This window comes from Meriones unguiculatus, chromosome 1, assembly GCF_030254825.1.
Source record: "Meriones unguiculatus strain TT.TT164.6M chromosome 1, Bangor_MerUng_6.1, whole genome shotgun sequence".
NCBI lineage: Eukaryota > Metazoa > Chordata > Mammalia > Rodentia > Muridae > Meriones > Meriones unguiculatus.
In genome coordinates, this window is record NC_083349.1 from 43523375 (window position 1) to 43549894 (window position 26520).

The 26520-nt window shown below is 41.1% G+C and overlaps 2 long non-coding RNA genes across 3 annotated transcripts in view; one reads left to right on the plus strand and one right to left on the minus strand.

The window, feature by feature from the left end:
- LOC132647189 (uncharacterized) overlaps nt 1-13173 on the plus strand; it is a 107475-nt gene extending 94302 nt beyond the window's left edge. For both annotated transcript variants that reach the window (XR_009585499.1, XR_009585501.1), the window contains exon 3: nt 12888-13173. This is a non-coding gene — a long non-coding RNA (uncharacterized LOC132647189). The remainder of the gene's footprint in view (nt 1-12887) is intronic.
- LOC132647192 (uncharacterized) overlaps nt 1-26520 on the minus strand; it is a 132089-nt gene that overhangs the window by 66569 nt on the left and 39000 nt on the right. The gene's annotated exons all lie outside the window — the stretch shown is intronic.

Consider the following 26520-nt stretch of genomic DNA (forward strand, 5'->3'; position numbering starts at 1 on the left):
TTACTTGAATGACTGAAACAGTCTGTTGGTGGATGAAGGAAGCATCTACATGCCAGATACATCCATGGAGTTCGTTGGCATGACAGATGTTGCACAAATAAGAGAGCATATCTGGAAGAAGACATAGCAATCAAGTACAGGCTCCTTTGGAGTCTTTCAAATCTGAGAAATGCTACAAGAAAAAAGAAAAAGGGAGTTTTCAATGATCTGTTTGTGATGCAGCCCACTTGCTAGCTTGCTGAGCTACATTGAGGAAACCACAGAGTGTTTCTAGTGGTCAAACTTACTAGTGGAAGCAAACTTACATCCCTGTGCAGTAGCTAATTTTTTTAAACTTCTGTCACAGGGTGGGAATTGTCAGAACTTGTTTTTTTTTGTTGTTGCTGTTGTTTTGTTTTGTTTTCAGTGCAGAAAGAACTCGTTTTAGAAAAAGGTGAAATAAATTTAGGTCAGAATGTGTTTTCAAAACTGGAATACAAAGACTCATTTATTTAAGACATCCCACTCTGGAGGAGTGCACATTGGCAGAGAAATCAGAGAAGCCAAAAATAAATAAACAAATAAGATAATGAAACATACCATAAGCAAGGTATCCTTGGGACTCTAGTAATAAAGAAGATTAATTGTTAGTGGAATTGGAGTGAGGTCATTAGAAAAGAGACATCATGAAAACCCTCTACCCAGAGGAGCTAGGGAATAAGGGAAAGAGAAAAGGAAATTCTCAGAAGCATCCATGAAAGCTCAGGGAACAGAAACTATAAGCATCGCCACAGAGCCCTATATAGTTTGGTTTGAATGAAGCATGAAGACTCTGAAAGGAAAGGTGATAAATTAGGTCTGGTAAAGCAGTTTGAGGCCAGGTTGTAAAAAGCATCATAAATCATGCAAAGAAGTTTGGATTTCATTTTCTCTACTAGAAATCCAATTTTCAAAGAACCAGATTTCCTATAGCACCAGGTGTTCCAACGGCTATTATTATTCTGGGTGCACTGGCACTATAGGATGTTCATAGATGGTATTCTCTAACACCTATATAGCATGTAGTTGAAGGGAGAACAATTCCTCTGAATAGATGGCATGGAATCACGATTATGGGAGAAAGAATTCACAGAGGCTTCTGGGATATGCACAGTTGATACATCAAAATAAGTCAAAACAATCTAACCTGTATACTGGCTTCAACAGTTTTCTGCCTCCTGAAAAGAAGTGTAGTCTTCCAACTTTATTCATATGAGATTGGCTTAGAGCAAAAGTTCTCAACCTTCCTAATGCTGCGATCCTTTAACACAGTTCCCCATGTTGTGGTGACCCCCAACAATAAAATTATTTGCTGCTACTTCATAATTATAATTTGTTACTGTTATGAATCATGATGTAAATGTCTGTTTTCCGATAGTCTTAAGTGACCCCTGTGAAAGGATTGTTTGACCCCCAAAGAGGTCATGACCCACAGGCTGAAAACTGCTGGCCTAGTCAAAAAAGTACAAGAAATTGTTTGCTGACAGGGATAGAGACATGTCTAAGTCATCAAGTGCTAGATGCACAAGCTTGAGGCCTGACCTTGGTCCCCAACGCCTATATAAGAAGTTGCGTGTAATGGCATATGTCTTTAACTGCAGCACTGCGAGGCTAGTGACAGGTGGATCCCTAAAGTTTATTGGCCTGTCAGCCTAGCTGAATCAATGATCTCTAGGTTCAGTGAAAGACTGTCTTTAAAAATAAGGTGAGACCAACAGAGCTTAAAATCTGGGCCCAGAGGACCCTGCAGAGACTGATGCATCAACCAAGGACCATGCATGGAGAGGACCTAGACCCCCTGCTCAGATGTAGCTCATAGGCAGTGTAGTCTACATGTTTTCCCTAGTAAGGGAAGCAGGGGAAGCCTCTGACATGAACTCAGTTGTCTGCTCTTTGATCACCTACCCCTGACAAATGATCTAGCTAGGCCACAAGAAGATCCAGGCAGTCCTGATGAGACCTGATAGGGTAGGGTCAGATAGTAGGGGAGGAGGACCTACCCTATCAGTGGACTAGGGAAGGGGAATAGGGGGATAGAGGGAGGGAAGGTGGGACAGGGAGGAGATGAGGGAGGGGGCTACAACTGGGATACAAAGTGAATAAAATATAAATAAATAAATAAATAAATAAATAAATAAATAAATAAAATTTAAAAATTAAGGTGAGGGTAGATAGAAGAAAACCAGCTAGTGTTGAGCTCTAACCTTCACATGCACTAGCAACTACCCTGAGATACACACATGTGCACACATATGCAAACAAGTACATAAGAGTTTGATGCAATGATTATCAATATTTATGGTGCTTTGCCTGGATGACCAGTTGCCTTTATTTGATAGGATGTGGTTGCCATAATTAAGTATATGGTCCATTTTCACTGTAAACATTTGAAACTTACTCCGAAAGAAGGGTTTATAAATGAATTTTTTTTTAAATGATGAACCCCAGATTTTTTTTTTTTGTCTTTCTAAAGTTATGATCTTTTTAGGGGGAAAATGGCTGATTTTCTCTTTAGAAGATAAAGAGGAATGTGACTGTGCATCACTTCCCACAAGGCCTGGGGTGTATAACAACAAAGGCTCCATTGCTGTTATTCTGATTTTCATCAGCCCTGCCACTCCACTACAGCCCTCATGTTGACAGAAATGAAAAAGTAGCATGTCTGACTGTCAGAAATATTCCTTAAACCCTCTTCTCATGGCCTTAGGTTACATTAGGCACATGTGCTTAACTGAACAAATATTGGTTAAGTAATTACCAACAACCAAGGTCCTTAATCTTGTGCTGTGAAAAAAGTAAATCAAGATGATGGTAAATGGAGCCTCCTATCTGGTTAGGGAGATGTGAGATGTCTGGAGCCTTGAGTCTCCTCTTAAAAGGAGAAAAATAATACAACATGCCTCATGGCCTCACTGAGAAGGATCCTGACTATCTACATCTGAAGAGATTAACACCAGATATCCAGTGACTCTGTCATTGCATGCCATTGCTGTAAATTATCTTGCATGTGCACAGCATCAGACGATCCAGCAATCAGGGGCTCTAGTTTTGTAGACAAAAGAAAAAAAATCACTTCTAGGTTAAGTCTTTCCAGAAGATGTGAGACATGAGCTAGAACTTGAAGGATAGAGAAAACTCAGCTTGGCAGAGAAGAACATGCAAAATGGTCTTGGCGGAAGCCTAACAAAAACTTTCAGAGGAAACAGGGATATTCCTTCAGGAAGAGATAAGACAAGACCAGAAGATTCATGAAAGGGACTTGAATTATCTGTCCAGGCAAAGGCTCGTGTCCTCTCCTTTCTCATATCTTACATGGTCAGTATCCATTCCCTGATTCAGGACAGCCATTCCAACCATCCCTTGAGACCATCCAGTGCTGGTTTTTGAGAGACCGCCAAGCATTCTTCTGCACCATTGCTCTGTCTTCTAACCCACAGAGCAAATTGCCTTGGGGTGCAGTAATTTAAGGGGAGCAACATATACCCTGTTTATTCTCCCATGAAATTTCAAATTACACACACAGTGATTTTCAAATTAAAAAAAAATCTGATTCTATTTTGGGCAGTGAGGGCCATTAGTAAAGAAAGTGCAGGAAAAATGAAATGAGGTGGCTCAGAATTCCCACCTGTGCTGGTATTGAACAGCCTTTATTAGGAATGTGAAAGAGCTCCCCTCCTCCCACCGCAGTGAAGGTTGGACTGGCTCCAGGGTGTGGGCTGCAAAAAGGTATATCCACAATGGCTGCTGCTGCTGCCAAGACAAGGATTTTCAGGCTTTTTCTCCGCATTTACCTGCTTACCTAAAGAGAAGAAGAAATATATTGTTTTAAAAAGGTCCTGGAGTCTGCTATTTCTAGACCTCAGTAAACTTGGAGGAAAAGTACCTGCCAGCCCAAATATGTTCTTTGGGTACCAAATCACAGTCCTACTCCTTTTAAAATGGAGAGGTAAAGCGTGACTCAACAAGGTCCATAGAATATGTGACTGAGGTGTGTGGGCCCACAAACCCATGCTGGCGACAGACATCTTGAAAGCTGAAGGATGAAAGTAAAAAAGAGTGGAATTCCAGAGTCCTGCTCTACTTATTTGTACTGTGACTGAATCTAAAATTCTTTGAACTTGCTAAATTCAAGGCGATACATTGAACCACGCACAGAATACCTACTGTCATAACTGAGCACCATAGTTTTTAAACAATGCTCTATTCTGGCCAAGGAGTGTCCTCTTTTAATTTTCCTTTCTGCAATCCAATGCCATTTTGAGTGGGACGAGCACTTTGCTCACGCTCACAATTCACTTGAGTCCGGATCACATTCTCCATTACTTACTCAGACCTGAACCCCAAAGAAAAATGTACTTCATACAGAGGACATTTCCAAATCAAAGGGTTTACTGAAGTGGAAGATTCAGATATGTGTATCAATCACAAATACACAAATATTTAAATTTTTACACCATGAAAGCACCTGTGTATCATGCATATTGATCAAGAACTAGAACATTATTTGGGTCTTAGGTGCCCTCTATCAGGTCACCACTGATGTAGTATCTAACATTATATCTTACGACTTCTGCATGCCTTTGGGGGTTATATGGGCTGATTTAACACTAGTGACTGTTTTTATGTCTGGCGTCTTTCACTTAACACCATGTAGTTGTCATTTACTCATTGTCATGTAGGTTACTTATTTAAAAGGTTATGACTTTCTATATATTCCATTATACATTATATATATACATTATATAAACATCATATATATATATATATATATATATATATATATTTCCAATTAGTTCCAATATGTGTATTGGAACTAATTCAAATGAAATTGAACATTTTAAAATATTTTTACAATTTGTGTGTGTGTGTGTGTGCGCGCAACTTGTGTGTGGGCGCCTGTGGAGGCCAGAAGAAGATGTGGATTCTATGAAGGAGGAGTTAGTAGCATCAGTGAGCAGGCTGGTATGTGCTAGAAATTAAAGTTGAGTCCTGTGGAAGAGTACCAGGTGCTCTTAACTGCGGAGTAATCTCTCTAGCCTCAATTATAAACATTTTTATAATATACCCATGAATAGAATTGATATAGATAGTTTTAATACTATATACTAGAAGCTGGGCACTGGAATAAAGCTGTGAAAAAAAAAAGAAAAAAAAAAAAACAACCCAGTATCTAAGTAAAAATTCTTTAGGCTGCAGTGAAGGGCAAAGGTGGGCCAGCAGATTCTCTTCAGCGTTTTTGAGTGTTGCATGCAAGAACTCTTTGGGCTGTGTGGAAGAACAGGAATGGGAATAGATACAGGGTTTAAAGCTTCCCATTGGAGGTGATGATCAAATTACTTTTTGAAGTATTAGAAAACATTGACCGGGGAACTGCAGGGAAGGGATAGGGAATAGCATGTGGAAAGACAAAGATGAAAAAGTAAGCTAGGGCAATTGAGGAAGAGGCGATATGTGTGGAGAAGAAGGGGACTGGGTAGGCAAGCTGGTGTCTAATCTTGAAGGAACTTGCCTGCCACCTACGGAATGCATTTAATATTCTGAATAGGACACGGGCTATGGAAGACTCTGAGGTTATGAGGGGCTACGAGCAACTCTTTCCGTGGCTATGTAGAGTCAAGGATAGAAGAAGATGGAGGGTTTGTGAAGCTGGTAAGTTACTATGTACAAGATACTTTATTTGGATTAGCAAATGAGGAATCGCATCTTACAGAGGAAACTAGCTGATTCTTTGAGGAAAGCCTGGCTTTGGCCCAATCTCCTCAATGGGAATCTGGATGGCTTCCGCGGGAACACGGAGTATGTAAGAGAAAGCGGGGTAAAGGAAGTGTGTGTGGTGGGGAGCGTGCCAAGTTTCAGTGTGCACAAAATGCACACAGTAAATCATGCAGAAAGCTTTTGGGGCCGGCCAGCCACCTGCTGACGGCCGAGTGGTGCAGCCAAGGAGCCTCTGCATGAGAGCGGAAGGGGAAAGCATATGCAATGGGGAGTGCAGGCCAGAAAGCAAGCACACGACAGCATGGATCTGAGAGCGGTGCCAAGCTCTGACAGCAGCTGCCTGTCCACTCGGAGACTGAGGGAGAAGGCTGGGTGGAGACGAGCCAGGTCACATCCCAGTTCCATGATAGACTCCACAGAGGCTTCTAGAAAAGTCTTGTGTGTGTGTGTGTGTGTGTGTGTGTGTACAGAATATTTTTGTTCCATTTCACTCAGCACTTACATGTATCCTTAATGCATAGAGGTTGTCAAGAGATTGTGTAAAAGGTCCTGGAAACCCACAGTAGTTAGTTATTAGGCCTGCAGATCATACATTGGTACAAGGGAGGACACTTGAGCTTTGTAACCAGAACCGGAATTTGAGACATTACTTCCTCTCTGGTGGCTGGGTAAACAATGGCAAATCACTTCGTTGGCTTAATCATTAGTGTTCTCACCAATACATGAAGGGTAACATTAATTCTGAAAAATCTTTGCATATTTTCCCTCACTGCTCTAAATTCACACCTATTTGCATGGAATCCATGTTTCTCCATCCTCCGTTCCTAGAAAATCTGGCAAACATTAAGAGTTTTTCAGATGTAGGTGTCATCTATGTGGTGGCTAGTGTTAGTTGCCAACTTGACAGGGTCTAGAATCGCTTGGGAGAATGGGCTTTGGAGCATGCCTCTGGGAGGTTGTCTTGATTACAGTGAGGTGGGAAGACCCATCCTCTGTGGGAGGCACCATTCCCTGCTAGGATCCTGGGCTGTGTGAGTGGAGAAAGGAAACTGAGCAACATGCTTGTGCATATTGTCTGTGGCTTCTGGATGCAGATGACCAGCTGCTTCAAGCTCCAGCTGTCATGTCGTCCCTGTCATGATAGACTGCACCTTGAACTGTGAACTAACACAAACTCTCCTTCCTTCCTCAGGTTGCTTTTGTCAGAGCATGCTATCCCAGCAACTGGGAAAGAATTCAAGACAGTGTCCTTTTCAATACTTTCCCCTTACAAAGCAAATGATTCATGAAGGAGTTAAAGAGAACCGAATTGAATGAGCTCAGTAATTTCCTACCATCGATGTAGTTTTCACATACCAATGGAGTCAGAGAAACACTGACAGGAAAGAGACCTACAATTGGAAAAAAAAGGATGAATTCCATTTTTTTTTTGTAAGAAGTTTTCAAGGAAAGGGTGGGGTGGGGTCACCTCCCCGTGGAGTTTCTCTCAGCACAATTCTCATTTCTCTTCTCTCCCTAGAGTAAAAATAAATGAAACCTTAGACTGGTTTAAAGGTTCTGGCTGGATAAATGTTTAAGAGCCAATAAACCTGTCAGCACAGATCAGGCTAAACCCAGGTGAACCAGCCCTTGCAGTAATTCTTTCATGGCCTCAGGGTGCTGGGCAGCACAAGCCAAGAAGTACCATGTTCCTGCTCATCCCCTATGAGCAGAATTAGACCTCATAGAAACGTGCGCACATTTCCCCCGAATGTGCGTGACAGGTGGTGAAATACCTTGTCAAACAGCAGAGCCATGCATAAGGAAAGAGAATGGAGTGAAACAATGGGGAGACATATAGAAGTCACAGGTTTTCCCAGAGCTTCTTTCTTATTTTCTAGGTGCAAATGGTTCTTTGTTATTGGAAGGCAGTTTGGTGGTATTAAAAAGCGTACACACCTAAGGACTATGCACTTCTAGACACTTACCCATAGATAGAAGAGGACAGGATGCCCAACATAGTTGAATTTTGTAGTTTTGCTCTTTTTTTTTTTTTGTCATTTACTTTTAAAAATTAAAGCCAAGAAGAAACAAAAAAAAATGTCATTAATTGGAAAGTGGTTAGTGAACGACATATAAACCAGTGTGCTAAAATCATGCAGATTTACAGACTGTACAGGGCACTTGTCTAGTTGTAGCCCCAACAGTGTTGGGGACCTGTCAAGTTTCATTGTTGGAGCAGAAACTTGGGAGCCAAGCTGCCTGGACTCAAGTGCCCATGAACTGAAAAAATAACTTCTTTTTCTCTGAGCCTTGTTTTTCTCAAATACAAAATGAAGAAAGCAGAACTCTTTAAGACACAGACTCTAGTTTGATCCTAATTAATATGCAACATGTTTACAACCGTATCTGCGTCACAACAAGGCATTACGTGTAAATGACTGTTAATATTAAATTAAAACTACCCTGCTTGACTTGCTTATCTGGAGGATGAGCCTACCAGGCTTGAAAGAGAAAGGTACTTCCAATTTTTCAAAAATACTATTTGTATTGTTTTCACTGAACATATTTTAATTGAAATAACAAATTAAAATCGCCATTAAAAAGTATAGTGGATAAAAAGACAGTTGTTCTAAAAGCTTGGCATGAAGCAGGGACTTTAAAAGAATCAGTGATTACAGATGACTGTGTATTCAATTCATTATCAGTTGACTAGTGTGAGCAGTCCTTTACACTTAACCCCCTGAATCTGTGATGTGTTTTTAACTTAGCCAATGTGTTTCTACATTTAAGAACTTATCTAATCCTACCATGGCCCTGTCTCATGCCTATCAGAGTTTCTTTCCTCCATTGGTATGTGATAAGTAAGAAAGACAGAGTTCTGAGTTTGGGTTTTTCTTTTCTTTTTCTTCCTTCCTTCCTTTTTTCTTTTTGTTATTGAATTATTTTCTCTTTTTAATTTTTCATTGGTTAATTTTGTTATTTAACAAATTCATATTTGTATAAGATATTCTGATTACTCTGTCTTCCAAACATCGCCTCTTACCTCCCTCGTATTCCTGTAATTGTTGGGTTTTTTTTTTTTTAATAACTAACAAGAAGGTTGATTGCTTGACAAAGTTGAAGCTGAGAGCATCAGGATCTTGGTTAAGATAACAGAGTAGATGAAAAGACCAGTTTCCAAAGTGCAAACTGTTTCCACCCAAACCACAGCTCTCTGTAAACTCGTCCACAACAGCAAAAACAAAACAGGTCTCTAATATTGCCCTCTGCCTAACCACAATCAAATATCTGGTTTGAAAGAATTATGAGTTTCAGTGGGTCACAGGACAGAATGGTCATCATGAGTTTCCAGAGTTTATAGCTAGAGCTTGTACAACTGCCTCAGGACACAACAGAACCATGATTGACAAGTGACACCACAGATCATGCTCTTGGCTTTGCCCACAGCAACTTCAGTTGCAACAGCGCCAGGAAGACTGAATGTTATCACTGACTCCAAGACATGATGAACTGATAACACTGGTGGAACAAAAGAACAAAGAGTAAAACTCAGAATAGTTCCAGTGTGATGAAATCAAGTGCATTATAGCAATGAACACAAGTATAACAATGGGCCAATTAGCCCACCACATACTTGATCTTTTGCAAGCCTTTGTCTTTTTTGGTTTCTGGCCTTGTCACTTGCAGACATAAACTCACTGACAAACGGTTTGTCAAGTGCATTTCGTCTGTCTATGAATTCATGTATACAGTGACAGGCAGTGAGTGCCTTCTTAGTACAAGACACTGATGGAATGCTATATGATATGGCTGACAAGGTCACTGCTCTTACTCAGTTTAAACTTAGGAGGGGGCTAGACAGAGAAAAAAGTAAACAAGAAATGCATCATACAGGAATAACAGATCATCTGTGGGACTATAGTAGGCTCATGGGAATGAAAATCACTGTGTAGATTATCTATGTGGGAGTCTGTGGAAAGAAACTCTGAGGAGGTGATATCTTAGATGGAATGAGAATATGACATCTAGGAATAAGTGAGAGATACTTATTCCAACCAGAAGAAGGGGTGGTCAAAGGCTATGGGAGGAAATTGTATTGCAAGGAACTAAACAAAGGCTTAATAGGCAAGAGGCAGAACGTGGAGGATCCTGGAAGCCATAGAAATGGAAAGAAGTGACAAGATTTTGAGTACATGATACTATTTATGCTTTTCTTGCTTGCTGTTTATGAGGTTGGAAGCAGAGATATCAGATAAAAAAGCTATTGTACTGGCTCAGAAAAACAAATCATTCATGTCTTTGTTAAGGAAGTCATCATGATAATTCAAAGACTGGACATCGTTGAGGTGTCTGTGGGACAGAGAGCCATAAGTACTGATACATCCTTTCATGTGTTATGTGAAAGGAAAGATTCTTGGCTTGAATGTGAACATCGCTGGGTTTTTGGTTCCATTTTTCAAAGTGAAATGTAAGCCATGCGAGGATGAAAGCAGAGGGAAAGCACTAGAGACTTCTGTCCTGGACACACAGTGTCGATGCCTGCTGAGTATCCATGGATGCCAAATGAACCACTGGAGTGACTAGTGGGGGGACAAAACAAAAGGAAAAGTACAGATCTGGAAAGTGTCACTATCATAATATGAACATGGCAGAACAAAAAGATGCCAGATAGATGGACAGAGTAGAATAAAAAGATGCCAGGATCAGAGGGCATGAGAACAGGGTCCTGAGTTCTTTTCATGTTAGATATCTAGGTGGGGAGGTGAACCTAGCAGAAAAGACTGGAACTGAGTGGCCAAGGTAGCAGGAGGCAAAATAAGATCTAGGTTGCTGCTAGAAGCAGAAGACAATTGAGGTCACCAAATGCTGCTGAGAAGTCTACTAGGTTAAGAACAGAGAAACAAACACTTGACCCCAAAGAAAAGAAACCATGTTCAAAGACAACACATTGAAGAGCATGCATACACATACACACACACACACACACACACACACACACACACAAATTACACATTAAATAAATTTTAAGAAACGAAGCAAATGTTGAAAATTAGAATACAAGCAAACTGGAGAGGTGCATGAAGGAGAAAGAAAAGGAGAAAGGAAATCACCCTTAGCTGCTATAACAGGAAGTGAGCAGAGGTGCATTCTATCTGGAATTGAGAATATTGACTACTGAAATGAATAGTTGAATGTTGACTTAGTCCTGAAATTATAGAATTCAGTTAACTCTGGCTTTAAAAAACAAAACAAAACAACAACAACAACAAAACGTAATAGTAAAGAAAGAAGGGATGGAAGACCAGTTGCCATTGTAGGCATTCTGATGAAGGCTTTAAGATGTATACTGCTGGAGAGGAACCCAGAGGGAGGAGTTGTCTTCCTTCATCCATTCCTCAGGCCACCAGCATGGCTCCCTACTCTCCCGAAAGTCCCTTTTTTTCTGTCTATAAAACCCACCTTCAGGGGCCACTGTTAAGGGTTACTTTTCAGACATTGTAATGAAACACCACAGACAAAGAAAACTTAAGAAAGATTGTATTTGTCTTAAAGTTCCTACGGAATAAGACTCCATCATAGGGCCAAAGAGATGGCTCAGTGATTAAGATCATTTGCTGATTTTCCTGAGGATGCAAGCTCAGTTCTAGCACTCACATCAGGCAGTCCACACCTTCTGTAACTCCAGCTCCAGGGAATCTCTGGCTCTGGTGGTCACCTGCACTCACATAAACACTGTCATATGCAGACACATAGACCTACATCTAAGTAAGAACAATAAAAACTAATCTTTTTTACATGAAAAAAAAATCCATCATGGCTGGGCATTGGGGAAGAGGCAGCAAACATCAGGCATGGCAGCAGGAGCAGGGGACTGAGAGATCATGTCTTTAACTGCAACCATGTAGTATAAAGAATGAGCTTGAAAAACAGTGAGGCTCTAAGTTCTCAAAGCCTGCCCCCAGAGAAAAACTTCGTCCATCAAAGTTCTACCTCCCAAAGGTTGCACAACCTCCCAACACAGCGCCACCTACTGGGGACTCAGTGTTCAAACTTGTGAGCCTATGGAGTACACTCTCACTCTAAACCAGCTCAGCCTCCTAATTATAAAGTGATTTTTTTTTCTCTTTTCACTTTGGTTTTTATTTTTTTAAAAAAAAGCTCTAATCCATAGGATTATATTACATTTACTTCTAAATGAAAAGAATAAACTTTGAGTTGAAATTGTATGTTCTAAAACAGAAAGTCAGATTACATTTAAAAGTAACACTTCAAAGTAGGGGCCCTGTAAAGGAATATATATCTGTACTGTTTGTGGAAAATGAAGTGGATGAAAAGAGAGCTGTCAAACAATTAAAAATAAAAAAAAAAATTTAATTGAGGGATAAGAAAAACAATGCAGGTTGTCCTTGTAAAGATAAAGCTGAAGGCAGGTTTTATTTCACCCTGCGTTCTCAGGGCAAGGCCAGCAGTGACTGAGAGTGTGAGGTGTTCGTAGTTCTCTTCTCCACCTGAGAGTCTGCATCAGTGGGGAGTCTCCATGCTTGGATAATCACAACTCATGTCGAATTAATTGAATTAATACTAACCAACATGGAGAAAGTCATATGGCAAAGCATTTCCCTGCCTGGAGCACAGATGTGTTGTTATTTCAGGAAAGGTGCTATGATTTCAACAGCTGAGCTGGAGGCGGCTGCTCCAGAAAGCAGATGGCCTAGAAGCCCTGTGCTTGGCAGGGTAACTTAGCAACATCAGGCTGCTGCTGATATATAGCAAAGGTTCAGGCCTTGGAGGTGATCGTATTTCCTACTGTGCCCAAAAGGAACAGTGCTCAGGCTTGAGGATGCCTTGTTTGGGTCACAGAAACACCACAAAAGCTATCTGGAAAAAAATTTCCATAAAATGTCAGACAATACACATGTTATAGTAGTTGTGGGGAACTAAGGGTCTTGTAAGCAGTATAATAAGCACAAATGAACTTCTTTATAACCATCTAAAATCCAGAGTAAATGGTCATAAATAAATAATTCCATGGCTGTTGATGTTTTCATTAATAAGCAGGACATTGAGCTTTGGGTTTAATTTCTTCAAGCATTCCTCTTTTGGACCAAATTCACAATAGCCTCTCCCCAGAAAGAAACAATTCAGTTTGTAATCACTCTGTTCTCATCCAGGTTACAGCCATGGGGAAAAGAAGATCAATAGGCATGGTGGCACACACCTGTAATTCCAGCCCTCAGGAAGACAGAGGCAGGCATATGACTCAAAGTTTGAGGCCAGCCTGGTCTACAAAGGAAGTCCAGAACAGCCAAAGCACTACAGAGAAACCCTGATTCAAAAACCAAGAAGAAGAAGAAGAAGAAGAAGAAGAAGAAGAAGAAGAAGAAGAAGAAGAAGAAGGAAGAGGAAGAGGAAGAAGAAGAAGGAAGAGGAAAGAAGAAGAAGGAAGAGGAAGAGGAAGAGGAAGAGGAAGAGGAAGAGGAAGAAGAAGAAAGATCAATAGTGTGCAGAGCACCCTGCTTGAGGGTTTGGCCAAGCTGTCATGATTCTAAGCAAGGAATTTTTATTATGGTACCAATTCTAAACAATAAACTAAAAAGCAGTTTACAGTCTGTGTAAACTTACAAGATGATTGTACAAAAGTACTGATAGGTAACATGAGATCTTTGTGAATTGGAAATTGATACTATTTTTTATCTCTACTTGCATGTACATTGCAACACAGTCCCCAATAGCCAGGAGTCACTCACCTTAAGTGTCCATTCATAAATGAGTTTTTTAAAATGTGGAATATATATATATATGTATATAACAAATACATAAACACACACATGTATTTATATACATACAGATCAGCCTTAAAAACAGGAGAAACTTCTTTTATTTGCTGTAACATGAGTGACATTATGCTAAGCAAAAGAAGCCTTGCACTGAAAAACAAATACCACAGGATCTCATTTACAAGTAGAATTTTAAGAAGGCAAACAGAGAGTGGAATGGTGAATACCCAGGCCTTCAGGTGGTAGGAGCTAAGGAATGCATTAGACAAGGATATAAAATTTCAAATAGAAGGAGTAGTCTATGATCAAGAGATCCATTGTCCAACAAGGTGACCAGTAATAGCCTTGCTTCATGTCCTTGCACAGCATAGTAAAGGTTATGTTCCCACCGCAGTGATAAGTGTTTCTGGTAATTAAATTTTTGAGACATTCTACAGTGTAGGCTTGTTTTAGAATAGTATGGTATACACAATAAACTCAATATTGATTCTCCAATTAAAAATAATATGAGATAGACAAATATAAGCAGAAAAAAAATCTACATTTAAAAAAATTGAATAACTTGTTTCATTTGATAAGCTCTGAGTCTCAACCTTTGTTTTCTTTTACACAGTAAGGCAGAGCTGCCACTAACTTAGGCGCCATATCTCATTTGTGCCTGTAAGCTATGCCTCAGAGTCCGTAAATTCAAACTGAGAGTAAATGCACTTATCTCTAGTTTGTCAGTTAAAACCCTGATGTAACACATTGCTCTTTTTGCCAAGTATTTAAACATCTTCTTTACTCATTGCTTCTCACCTTGCCTACCTAAAATTGGCAGCACTGTTTTCCTCATTACCCAGGGAATAGTCGTCTAAATTAGAAGCTATGATGCCCAAAGCTCGCGAATGAGTGCTTGGGGTCTCCTATCTAGACTCAATGAATAACTCTGGAAATTCAGTTAGGGTTCTGGCAGAGTGGGTTGCTTTTGAGCTGTGGCTTCCAGGAGATTCCCTTCCTTGTTTTCTCTCAGATCTCTCTATGTCTTAGAGGAAATCCTTTAAGAGTCCCTATAAACTTTGGGACCCAGCTTTCTCCCTGACTCTCCTCACTAAGCCAAAAAGTGTTGGTGCTTCTATTATGTGTTCCTGTTGACTCTTGGGTTCTGTTTCTGATTCTTCTCTTTTGTATTTTCAGCCAAAATGGTCAGTCTGTCCAGACAGCTCCTGTCAGACAACGGCCTTTTTGGCAAGTTTCTTCCACTGTTCTCTGATGCCGGGGGAAGGCAGGCAGCATCTTCCAGCTGTTCCTCATTCCTGGTCACTTCATTGCTTTTTATTTGGCATCTGAGCTTTTCTATCACCCTTTTAACCAACTATCACTGTTAAATTCCATCTGTTCAAACAAGCCTAAGGGTTATTTTCCTGGCTATATTCTAATGGACACAAACAGCATTCCAGGTACAAGCTGGACATTCTTGTACATTCTGTACAAGGTACAGAAACTGACACTGTTATTTTATAGGAGAGAGATTTATTTTAAAAAAGACATTGGTGAGATTGAAGAGCCAGTCTCAGAGGTGGGAATGGAGCAGGCCTCAAAACAGATTAAAGCAGAATTTTCTATGAAGTCACTTTCACATCCACAGTTGCTAAAGTTTTACCACAAGTGTCACTGATTAGCTTCCAGAAGCTGTCATTCAAGGTGTCTGCCACTGTCAACAGAAACATCTCCGAATACTTCCGTTGGGGTAATCTTTTTATGCACTGTGTAAAGATTGTCCTTGCATCATTCAAATGCTGATTTCTGTACTTCGAGGGTTGGAGAACAGTGTACAGGCAGAGCTTTGGTGTTGCCATTTTTATGAAGCATTGCCTGCCTCAGTTTTTTTGTAAACATGGTTCCCCTCCACCTTCTGATTGCTTGAATAAAGGGCTGAACAGCTTATAGCAAAGACGGGAGAGAAAGGCAGGACTTCCAGGCAGAGATAGGAACTCTGGGAAAGAATCAGGCACTGGAGGGTTTACCTACAAAGACAGGAAGTCAGACATTTGAAGCTGAGGAGAGGTAACAAGTCACATTATAACATAGGTTATAATAGCTTGTTGGGAACAAAATTAAGCTAAGGCCTAAAGCTATTATAAATAAATAAATAAATAAATAAATAAATAGATAGATAAATAAATAAATAAATAAATGTCTCCATGTCATTTTCAGAGCTGGGACAGACGTAGAAAGTCCATACAATTTTATACTTCTTCCTGATATAAGCTTCCAATTTAGAGACTGGCATAGATATATCTGATTGTCCAGGTACAGACTGTATACCAAACTTAGCTGCAAGGGAAGCAAGGGAAACTGGCATTTTTCTGTCTCATGATGAGAGCAACATTGTCCGTACGTAGAACAGGGGCATAGAAGCTCAATGGATATTTTAGCGCGGGTCAACCTGAGACCAAGTGTGAGTGGCTTGTTTGGAAGGAGGGAGAGCTCCAAGAATCATTGATAAGGAAGTAAAATAAGAGAGAAAATAAAATGATGTCAAATTATCAATAAAGTTTTCACTGGGGCGGAGGGGGTGCTTAGATAACGCCAGTAAGACCTTGGGAGCCATAACTCAGAGGTACTGTATGACTTCTCCTGGGGAGACATGACACATGTCTGTTCATCCCAAATAGAGCACAGATAACAGAGTGAAGAAATTATTCCACTCAAATCTAGCTTGGTGAACCATTGAGCTTATTAGAGTTAATTACAGGAGCATGTGTAACTCAGAAGTAGTCAGCTGCTTCACCAAAGCACCAACCCCACCCTGGGTGAAAACTCAAGAACACAGTATCCCCGGAGTCCCCTGCACAAGCCGCAGCTGATGGGAGAGCCTCCTTCTTAAGAAATTGTTTACTGCCTGTACAACGTGGGGGAGAGATCTGGCGAATTTTGTAACTTTATGCGATTCCTAAGTTGCATTGGCTTCTTGAGCCTTTAATTGCCATTCGATTCTTGACTCCTGTGAGCCTCTACCCTCCCTCTTGGAGGGAATCTCAGTTCAAAATACTTTTCTCTCCCAACAGACCAGACATATTGGATACTAATCCACCAATTGCTATGTGATAACACTGACAACAGCTGGAGATGAAGCTCAGCTCTCAGTATCTGTGGCCTCCATATTCTAGGAGCTGAGGGGGGCTCAGCAGCCAGACAAAGCCTTCAGGCAAAGCATATAGGTGCTGGCAGTTTGAAAGTCTGGCAGGTATAAACAGAAAAGGTCAGGAAAGGAAGATTCAGCTGGCTGCATGCCCATTGCCTCTGTGGCAGAAGGATGATGGAAAACAAAGGATCATCAGCTCTAGAAACCGCTGTGGACCAAGGATTCCACAGTGAGTAGGAGAGAAGCACCCGGTTCTCTACATTGATGGTCCTGATCTTCAGCCATATAAGCAAGCAAGTACCATACAGTGGAACGAGAACCATAACGGAAGACAGGTTTTTGGGTTCCTCGCCTTCCAGGCTCAGGAATACAGGAAGAGCATCTTACAGGCTTTGAACCCCATTGCTTGGGGTGGTACTTTTCGGGTCATTTTACCTGGCACAGAACTGCCAGGCACATTTCTGGTGTACCCTGGTCATCATCTGCTTCTTGCAACAATCCAACATGGAAGAGAAGGATGCAGTGGCCTAGGTTATAGGAAAGAAAGTCAAGGTATTCCTTATTTCTCCTACCTGCTTGATGACTCCTAACTGTTGTTCATGTCTCCATTTTGATGAAACATCTCCGAAAGTCCTGCCAGCGGTGTGCTCCACCCCCGAGGGTTATCTGTACCTCAGAATCAGTCTTGGGTTTTATCATTGGCAATTAATTCTCATGTGTTCTCTTGAGCTCAGTCCATGACGGGAGGAACAAGCTCCTGGGTTTAATGCTCCTGCTGGCACATTCTAATGCACAAATCTCACTCTGACAACCACCTTCTGAGAGACTTGGATATGCAAACATGCTCAGAGATATTAAGTAACTTGACCCATCGAAAAGCTAAAGGCATGACACAAATGAGGCTTGCACTGCCGGCTGTGTGACCTCCAAATCTCTCTTCCAATTTCCACCTGTAGCAACGAGAAAATTTAAATTGCTTAAATAATGCTATTCTAAGGCTAAAAGCAATGGGTGGAAAGACTCTAAGAACCTTTCACAACCCTAAGGGTAAGGAATTACCAAACAGAACTCCAGACTGGAGGCTAGAACAACAAGTCCCCATATCCAAAGCTTGAGCTCAGCTGAACAAGCTTCAAATATGTTCCAAATTTTAACATTCCACATTTCTGCTTTTTTTTTCTCATCTCTCTGTGTTTTCCCTGAGGATCTAGAAGAGGGTGTTGGATCCTAAATTATGGGCAGTTGTGCTGGGAACTGGACTCTGGTCCTCTGGAAGAATGAGTGCTCTTAACTGCTGAGCCAATCTCTCCATCTTTTTTTTTTTTTTTTTTTTGTTCAAGAAACCTACTTTATTTAACGTTCTTCAACATTTTTTTCCTCTCTTCTATCCACTGACCAGCGGTATGGGAGAAAAGGTTATTAGGATAAGGAGGTTGTAGACCTTTGTTGGAGTAATTACTTAGAGTCAGTCTACTCTTTGTTGTCTGGATACCAGTGATCCACTCCTAATACCAACACAAAACAACAGCATAAATCAGCACAATTCAGCAGATCAGGACAAGTCAGCGAAAGCCTTAAGACTCAGCGGATTTGCCCAGAGAAGTTCTCTGGAAGGTTTCTCTCTGTGAAGTCAAGTGTCAACGCACGAAGAAGCGATGTTGATCCAAAGAACATTGTCTCACTATAATCTCCTATATATCCTCTCTCCTCAGAGTCCACCCACTGATTTTTTTTCTTTTTTTCTATTACTTTATTTTTTTAATTTTTTTTATCACTTACATTTTATTAACTCTGTATCCCAGCCGTGTCCCGATCCCTCATTCCCTCCCAGTCCCTCCCTCCCTCCCTCATCTCCACCGTGCCCCTTTCCAAGTCCACTGATAGGGGGGACCTCCTCCCCATTCATCTGATCCTGTTTTATCAGGTATCTTCAGGACTGGCTGCAAAGCCCTCCTCTGTGGCCTAACAGGACTGCTCCTCCCTTCGGGGGTGGGGAGACCAAAGAGCCAGTCATTGAGTTCCTGTTAGAAATAGTCCTTGTGCCCCTCACTTTGGGAAAGCAATTGGTTACTGAGCTACCACAGGCTACATCTGAATGGAGGTTCTAGGTTATATCCATACATGGTCCTTGGTTGAATGTCAGTCTCAGAAAAGACCCTGTGCCCAGATATATTTGGTCCTTGCGGAGCTCCTATCCTTTCCCCATCAGACTAACTCCCCTTCTTTCTTATGATTCCCTGTACTCTGCCAAAGGTTTGGTCATGAGTCTTTGCTTTGAAAACACTGCTAGTTAGAGTCTTTCAGATGCGCTCAGTAGACTCCTGTCATACGTTCAATGCACATCCCATCTGTCTTTCTAAATGAGGATTGATCATCTCACCCCATGTCCGCTCAATTGATTATCGTTTTTAGGTGTATAGATTTCATTATGTTTATCATATCTTATAGGTCTATATAAGTGAGTATATCCCATGTTTGTCTTTCTCCTTCTGGGATATTTCACTCAGAATGATCTTTTCTAGATCCCACCATTTGCCTGCAAATTTCATGATTTCTTCCTTTTTGATTGCTGAGTAGTATTCCATTGTATAAAAATACAATTTCTGTACCCATTCCACCGTTGATGGACATCTGGGTTGTTTCCAGGTTCTGGCTATTACAAATAGAGCTGCTATAAACATGGTTGAGCAAGTGTCCTTTTTGTGTACTTGAACAAACTTTGGGTATATACCTAGCAGTGGTATAGCTGGGTCTGGAGGAAGCACTATTCCTATTTGTCTTAGAAAGCGCCAGATAGCTTTCCAGAGTGGTTGTACCAGTTTACATTCCCACCAGCAGTGGAGGAGGGTTCCCCTTTCTCCACAACCTCTCCAGCATGTGTTATCGCTTGAGTTTTTCATCTTGGCCATTCTGATGGGTGTAAGGTGATATCTCAGGGTCGTTTTGATTTGCATTTCCCTGATGGCTAATGAGAATGAGCATTTCTTTAAGTGTTTTTCTGCCATTCGATATTCCTCTGTCGAGAATTCTCTGTTTAGCTCTGTTCCCCATTTTTTAATTGGATTACTTGGTTTGCTGCTTTTCAGCTTCTTTAGTTCTTTGTATATACTGGATATTAGTCCTCTGTCAGATAAAGGGTTAGTGAAGATTCTTTCCCAATCTGTAGGCAGTCGTTTTGTTTTGATGACGGTATCCTTTGCTTTACAGAAACTTTTCAGTTTCATGAGGTCCCATTTATTGATTGTTGTTCTTAGAGCCTGTGCTGTTGGTGTTCTGTTCAGGAAGTTGTCTCCTGTGCCAATGAGTTTATCACCCTGCACAAAACTAAAGTCAAAGTGGATCAAGGACCTCAACATAAAACCAGATACCCTAAATCAATCTCTCCATCTTGCGCTGCTCTCATTTCTAATGTGTGAAATCCAGTCTGTAGGGCAAAAGGAAGATTGTTCCCTCTAGCATCCATAATCAATCGACCTTCTCAGCTAACTAAAAACAAGCCCACAAAGCTGGAGATAATGTGGTCTGTAAGTCACCTGACAGGGTTTTCACGCTCTGTTAGATGCCATAGAAAAGTCCTCTCGCACTCCCCGCTGCCACACACAGCAGAAGCAGCAGCAGGAATCAAGGGAAAATGGTTTGGAAATTTTCTAAGGAATTCTCTATGTTTTATTAAGCAGTGTTCTCATTTCAGTTCTGCAAAGTCACTGAGAGCAATGCACCCTCCGCTTCTGCATTTCCCACATCTCCTCAACTTGAAAACGGACAAGGACAGCATCAATTCAATAGCCCTTTGGTGCCAGCAGTGGAAGTGGAAGTGGGAAGTGCAGGTGGGGAGCAAGCAGAGATTTACACAGATCATACTGTAAACAACCTGATTTCAGAATGCTAAAGAATGGCCACAAGAAAAGCCTTAGGATCAAAAAAAAAAAAAAAAAAAAAAAAAAAAAAGCCACGCTAATTGCAAACAAAATCTTCAAAGAAAAATCAAATATTCATGTGGCATCCATGCAGAGCCTACATAATGGTGATAAGAAAGGGAAGCTTCACATAACTTAGAGTTTTGACATAAATGCATTTTTAGATTTTTTTATGTATTTAGTATATCTGGATCTACTGAACTGAAATGTTACTAGACCAACTCTTGTGTTTGTGTGTGTGTGTGTGCACGTGCTTGGCTTTGTGTTACATCTATGATCTATTTTTGGTCGTTTTCTTCTGGAGGAGGTGCCTGCATGTGGAGATCTGTACGTGTAGAAGATCTGAGGACCAGCTCATCAGCTGCCCACCAACCGGTGAGTTGACTCAAGCCATGCAGTGAGCACCAGGCTGGGTTTCACATTTTCTATCACACAGCTGATTCCTAGCACACTTCTGCCACAATGCCTGTCAACGGGATTAAAAGGGACAATCAGAAGCATAACACCCATGTGCGCAGACCAGCATGGCGTGAGCACATCTAAGAGACCACAGCTCGAGTAGAGCAAAATCACTGAGCAGTACAACAGATGAAGGGGCAATGTGGAAGGACACGCTTAGGGAAGACATGAAAGTCTGTATCCCGTGGGCTAGGGATAGAAATGCATGGTACCAGCCTCCTGCTGTCCCTCTTGGTGTCCACAGTCCTAAGCAACTCCGAAGCCAGAGGGGGGTTTAGAATCCATCTTGGTCCACTTTCCTCAGAAGGCCACACTGGGTGACTGCACAGAGAACCAAGAGAATTCTCTGTCCCCATCAGTGGAAGACATTTATGTGTCTCCCACAGCAAGGCTACACAGGCCACTCACACAGCTCTGTGACTGTGCCATGCAACAAGTATTTGTCCCTTGCTTTGTGCCTTAGGTTCCTCCATGTGGAACTACCTTTTATCTACTTTCTATAGAAATCCTGTGTTTTGAAGTACCACAAAGCAATATTCACTTTCATGATGAATGGCGTATATACTGCTACCAAGTACACTGACTGCTGGTAGTTCTTCATTTATTCTGTGTTCAGTGTGAGGGGCCTAAGGAATCTGAAAAATCTGTCTTTATCATTACAATAGTTTCTTTGTTACTATACATATTTACATATTAGAGTCTATAGACAAAACTCCACAGGAAATAATGATGAGAGTTCTAAATTAGATTGCCTTTCCTTGTTTGCTATCAGGCTGTGGCTTCCATGTAAAGCAAATGAATATAAAACAGTTTCCTGTAAACTATCTCACTGTCAGCCTGTAACACGGATACATAAATGCAACAACACGCCAAACTCTTGCTGTCTCACCTCACAGCACTACAGATCAGCAGCTCTCAGCTCAGGCTGACACCAGAAGCATGGGGGGACCTTTGGACATTGCACGCTGCTCGTCTTCATACTTGCCCTGTGAGCCAACATCTTCAGAACCTGGGAGCCAAGAGTTCATAATTCATAATTCATAAGATCCCCCAGGCAAGCTGACAAACAGCTAAGATGAGCCTCTTAACTGATGAATATTACAGTGAAGGGTCTGTGCTGCAGACAGCGGGAAATGCACCCTGATATACTTGGATTCTGTCTATGCTGTTGATTTCGGAGAAGACACTGCCCATACACTTACTAGTTTTTCTTTTTTTTTTTTTTAGCACCATAGTTACGTGAGAAGAGGGATGGTTAAATACTGGAAGCTTACTACATGTCTGAAATAGAAAATGTTGACTCAATAGTAGTTTTCCGTGTAAACAGGAAAGCATTTGAGAGGAAAACTTTATTAAACTTATAGACACACAAGCAACATTATACATAATAATGAGGTTGTGTTTTTTATTTAGAAATAGATATTCATTCATATATATGTGTATATATATGTATGTATACATATGTACATATATATACATTTATATGTATATATACATGATACACCTGTATGTATATACATGTGTGTATAAACATACATATATATATATATATATATATAAACAATTAAAGAAAAAAAGGCCATGAATTTGAAAGAGAACAGGAGATGTACATGGAAGATTTAGAAGGAGGAGCAGGAAGAGAGAAATTATATAATTACATAATTAAAACATTAAAAAGTAGATTAAAAATTTTAACTTTAGGGTAGGAGTAAGAGGGCTTGATGCACAGCATGAGGACCCGAATGCAAATTCCAAGCATCCACACAAAAAACAGACATAACCCAGACCCCCAGTGCTGTTGGAGAACAGACAAGCTAACACTGAGGCAGGCTTTGGCTACATGCCTGGCACCAGATTCACTGAGAGAACCTGTCTCCATGCAAAAAGATGGCGAGTGGAGAGCAGGACACCCAGCATTCACCTCACTTCCACATGTGCTCAGATACAAAGTCTATCAGCACACACAAGTGTACACACACCAAATACAATTTAGCTGGCTTACATGATCATTAATGAAATAGAAAATACCCTACAAGCCTAGACTTCACAAATTTTGTTTGTGCTTTGTAAGGTTTGTTGTTGTAATACTGGGGATTGAACCCAGGGCCTGGAGAGTGCAGGGCAAGTGCTCATCACTGAGCTCCACGCCAGCCCTCTTGTTCATTTATTTGTTTTACATACTAAGCTTGTTTTACATGGGTAATTATGACAAAAATAACTTAGTTTTTAGGCTTCTCTTATGAAATGAACTTAACTTCTCAAATGAGGCAAGAATTTGGGTGTGCTCAAAGAAATAAAAATGTATAATAATAGTGTCTTACAAAATTAGGAGCCCTGCAGAAGTAAATTATATCTTGTTCCAGACTAGCAATTCAAACCACCAGATGAAAAGGGATTTGGATCCAGTGGGCTCTGCCAGGGGGATGTTTCCTGTCAGTCCTCTGAGCAGGGCTCTGCAGTAGTCAATAAATGCACACTGATTAGTCTCCTGCTAATAATGGTCTGTCTGTCTGCCCCAGTTGGAACCAAGGGCAGCAGGGATATAAACCAAAAAGCCGATCGAAATCTAATAAATAAATAACATGAGAAATGCACTTGACTCTCAAACAACACATTAAGTATAGCACCGCCTTTGTATGAAGCATGACTGGCAGACAGAAAGACACTGATAGGCGCCGAAGACAGCCACTTAAAACTGCTCTGCAAAACACTCATTCTCATGACTCTTCCTCTGTGCCCCATTTTTGCATTGGAGGATTAAGCTTAGGAACAAAAAAACAAATAGTGGAAACTCACCAGTTCCTGGGGTAGCTCAGGCAATCTATTCTCCGATCCTTGGAATAGATCAATTTACCTTTTAAGTTAGTATAAATTTCGTGGCACACAGGAAAACTAATTTTAAAAGCACAGCTTTGCCAGGCATTGGAAAGACAGTGAGACAGCATAAAAAAAAATCTTTTGGTTTTAGGAGGGGTAGGTTGATCTATGATACTAAGACACAGTGAAATATGAATGAAGAAACTTTTGCCATATGGGAACAATATATGATCGTGTTGTGCTATGCATTTGAGAAAGCCGGAGGAGTTCAATGTTTTTAGCACAAGGACATGATCAACATTTGAGGGACTAGATACATTTAACCTGATAAAAATATCACATGCACAACATATACATTTATCAAAATGCTACACAGTATCTCATAAATGTACAATATTTATGTCTTTGCAGTTAAAAATAAACTTGAATTTAAAAACCTTTGCTTTCCCCACTTAAGACTTTCTAGTTCTTATCACGCACAAATCCTGTCTTTAAAGATGAAACTGTAATTCTCACATGCAGCTACAGAACTAAGAGCATCTGGCTAATTTTCCCTGTTTTCACCGCAGATTTGACATCAGTGGAGATAGATTTACTGTGGCAGATTATGTTTGCCAAAGAAAATGGCCGCTAGTGTTTCGGGTTTCACATGCTCTTGCAGAGTGGGTTACTCGCCATCAAGGGAGACAGTGATTCTCTTCTCCTAACACCATTGTCTTGATTATAGGAATGGGGAGGGGATGAGTGCCTTCAGAGAGGTCCTAACAGTAAACAAACCATCCGCCTGGTTCTTGGGGCCGTCATCTTCCCAGCCCTGCTACCGTACCATGAAGATGGCAGCTAGTCATGCCAGTGTTGCTGCCACTGCCCATGGTCAACAGCCAACAGCCAGTGCCAGACATGTGTGCGGGTCCCTGTATATGTAACCCCACACACACTCCAGCCTCCACTGCACCACCTGAGGTCAAGAAGGGCAGAGGCAAAATGTCCCGCCATGCCTCCACCAAACTGCAACTCTATGGGCAAGGTAAACGCGACTGTTGTTCAAAGCCACTCTTTTGGTGCTCAAGCCTAAGTGATTTTTTTTTTTTTTTATTTTATCATTTTCTTCCAAGGCTTACATTCACAAATGGATAAGCCCTGCTTTTACTATGAAAATCCACATTCTTTCCATGTCTTGTAACTTAGCTTTAGACTCATATATATTCATTCCTCTTCCCTCAGTTTTCAGTCCTACGACCTTTCAGATGATCTAAACATAAAATATATGTTGTCTAGGAAACACAATCTTTTGCCACCTACTTTATTACGTTCTAGCTTTCCAGAGTTCCCTTTCAATGTCCTTAGCACGGGCAGAAGTTATACTTCAATGGTTTAAATGGATTATGTCCTCGATTTGGCCTTAAGCTCTTGGCCATCAAGGGTAGGCCGTAGGTAGGAGCCAGCCCACACTGGCTTGCAATTGCTCATCATGTCTGCATCCTTTGGTAGGGAAGGACACAGATGGCTTTCACTTGGTTATGGCGGGATACTTATACCACAGAAACTGGAAAATACTACTGGTCGGAGGTTTTGTTTCTGGAAACCAAGATGTTAGCGTTTGCCAGTGTAGTAGCACATCTTCAACACCCACAGCAATGCCATATAGGGAAGGTGCCCAATAAGTATGGGCTCATTGAAAGGAAGAAAGAAAGAAAGAACGAAAGAAAGAAAGAAAGAAAGAAAGAAAGAAAGAAAGAAAGAAAGAAAGAAAGAGGGAGGGAAGGAGGGAGGGAGGGAGGAAGGAAGGAAGGAAGGAAGGAAGGAAGGAAGGAAGGAAGGAAGGAAGGAAGGAAGCTGGATTCACAGGATCAGATGTACACCTTCAATGGATATGGCTTATCAGTTTTATAAATGAGCATGCTTTTGAGATGGAGTTGCCATTATTTGTTCTTTGCTTTCATGTGTATCTTTCTTTTTTGAAGTTGCTGGATGGTGGTGGTGCATGCCTTTAATTTCACCACTCAGGAGGCAGAGGCAGGGAGATTTCTGTGAGTAGACTAGGCCAGCCTATTCTGCAAAGTGAACTCAAGAAGACTCCTGTATGGAAAAAACAAACAAATAAAAAAAAGTGGCTTACAGTTTTTCCGGGTCACCAGAGCCAATGACCTACCTGAAGCATGTAAGATATTGGGAGGACAGTTGTCCAACAGCTAGTTGCTGATGCAACAACACAATAGACCTCAAAATCAAAGATTTTCTCTCTATTCCTTCTCCTCCCCCCTTAATCCTCCTCCATTTTACATACGCTATGGGTGTGTGTGTGTGTGTACATACGCTCATGAGAACACACACAGTCACATGCTGGTCTTTCTGGAGGGCTCTACCTAGATGAAAAATCTCTTTTAGGCAGAATTCGAATGGTTGGTGTGAGATGGAGAAGAAACCATGAACCATGAAATGTAAACTCTGCCTTTACCAGTTGCAAGAGGCAGATTTGAGAGATGCAGAGAACTCACCCCTTCAGGGTTAACCAGCCACCCACAGAAACAGCAGCAGAAACAACTCACTCACAGTAGATGCGAAGCCAAGACGGTGTGGTAATAAGGAGGTGGGAGGGCATTAAGGGTAGACGCTGGGGACACTGTTTAAGCATTGCACCCTGGGACGCAGGCCACTGACAACTGTCGCAACTTATGTCGTGAAGGTGTCTGCACGGAACTTACCC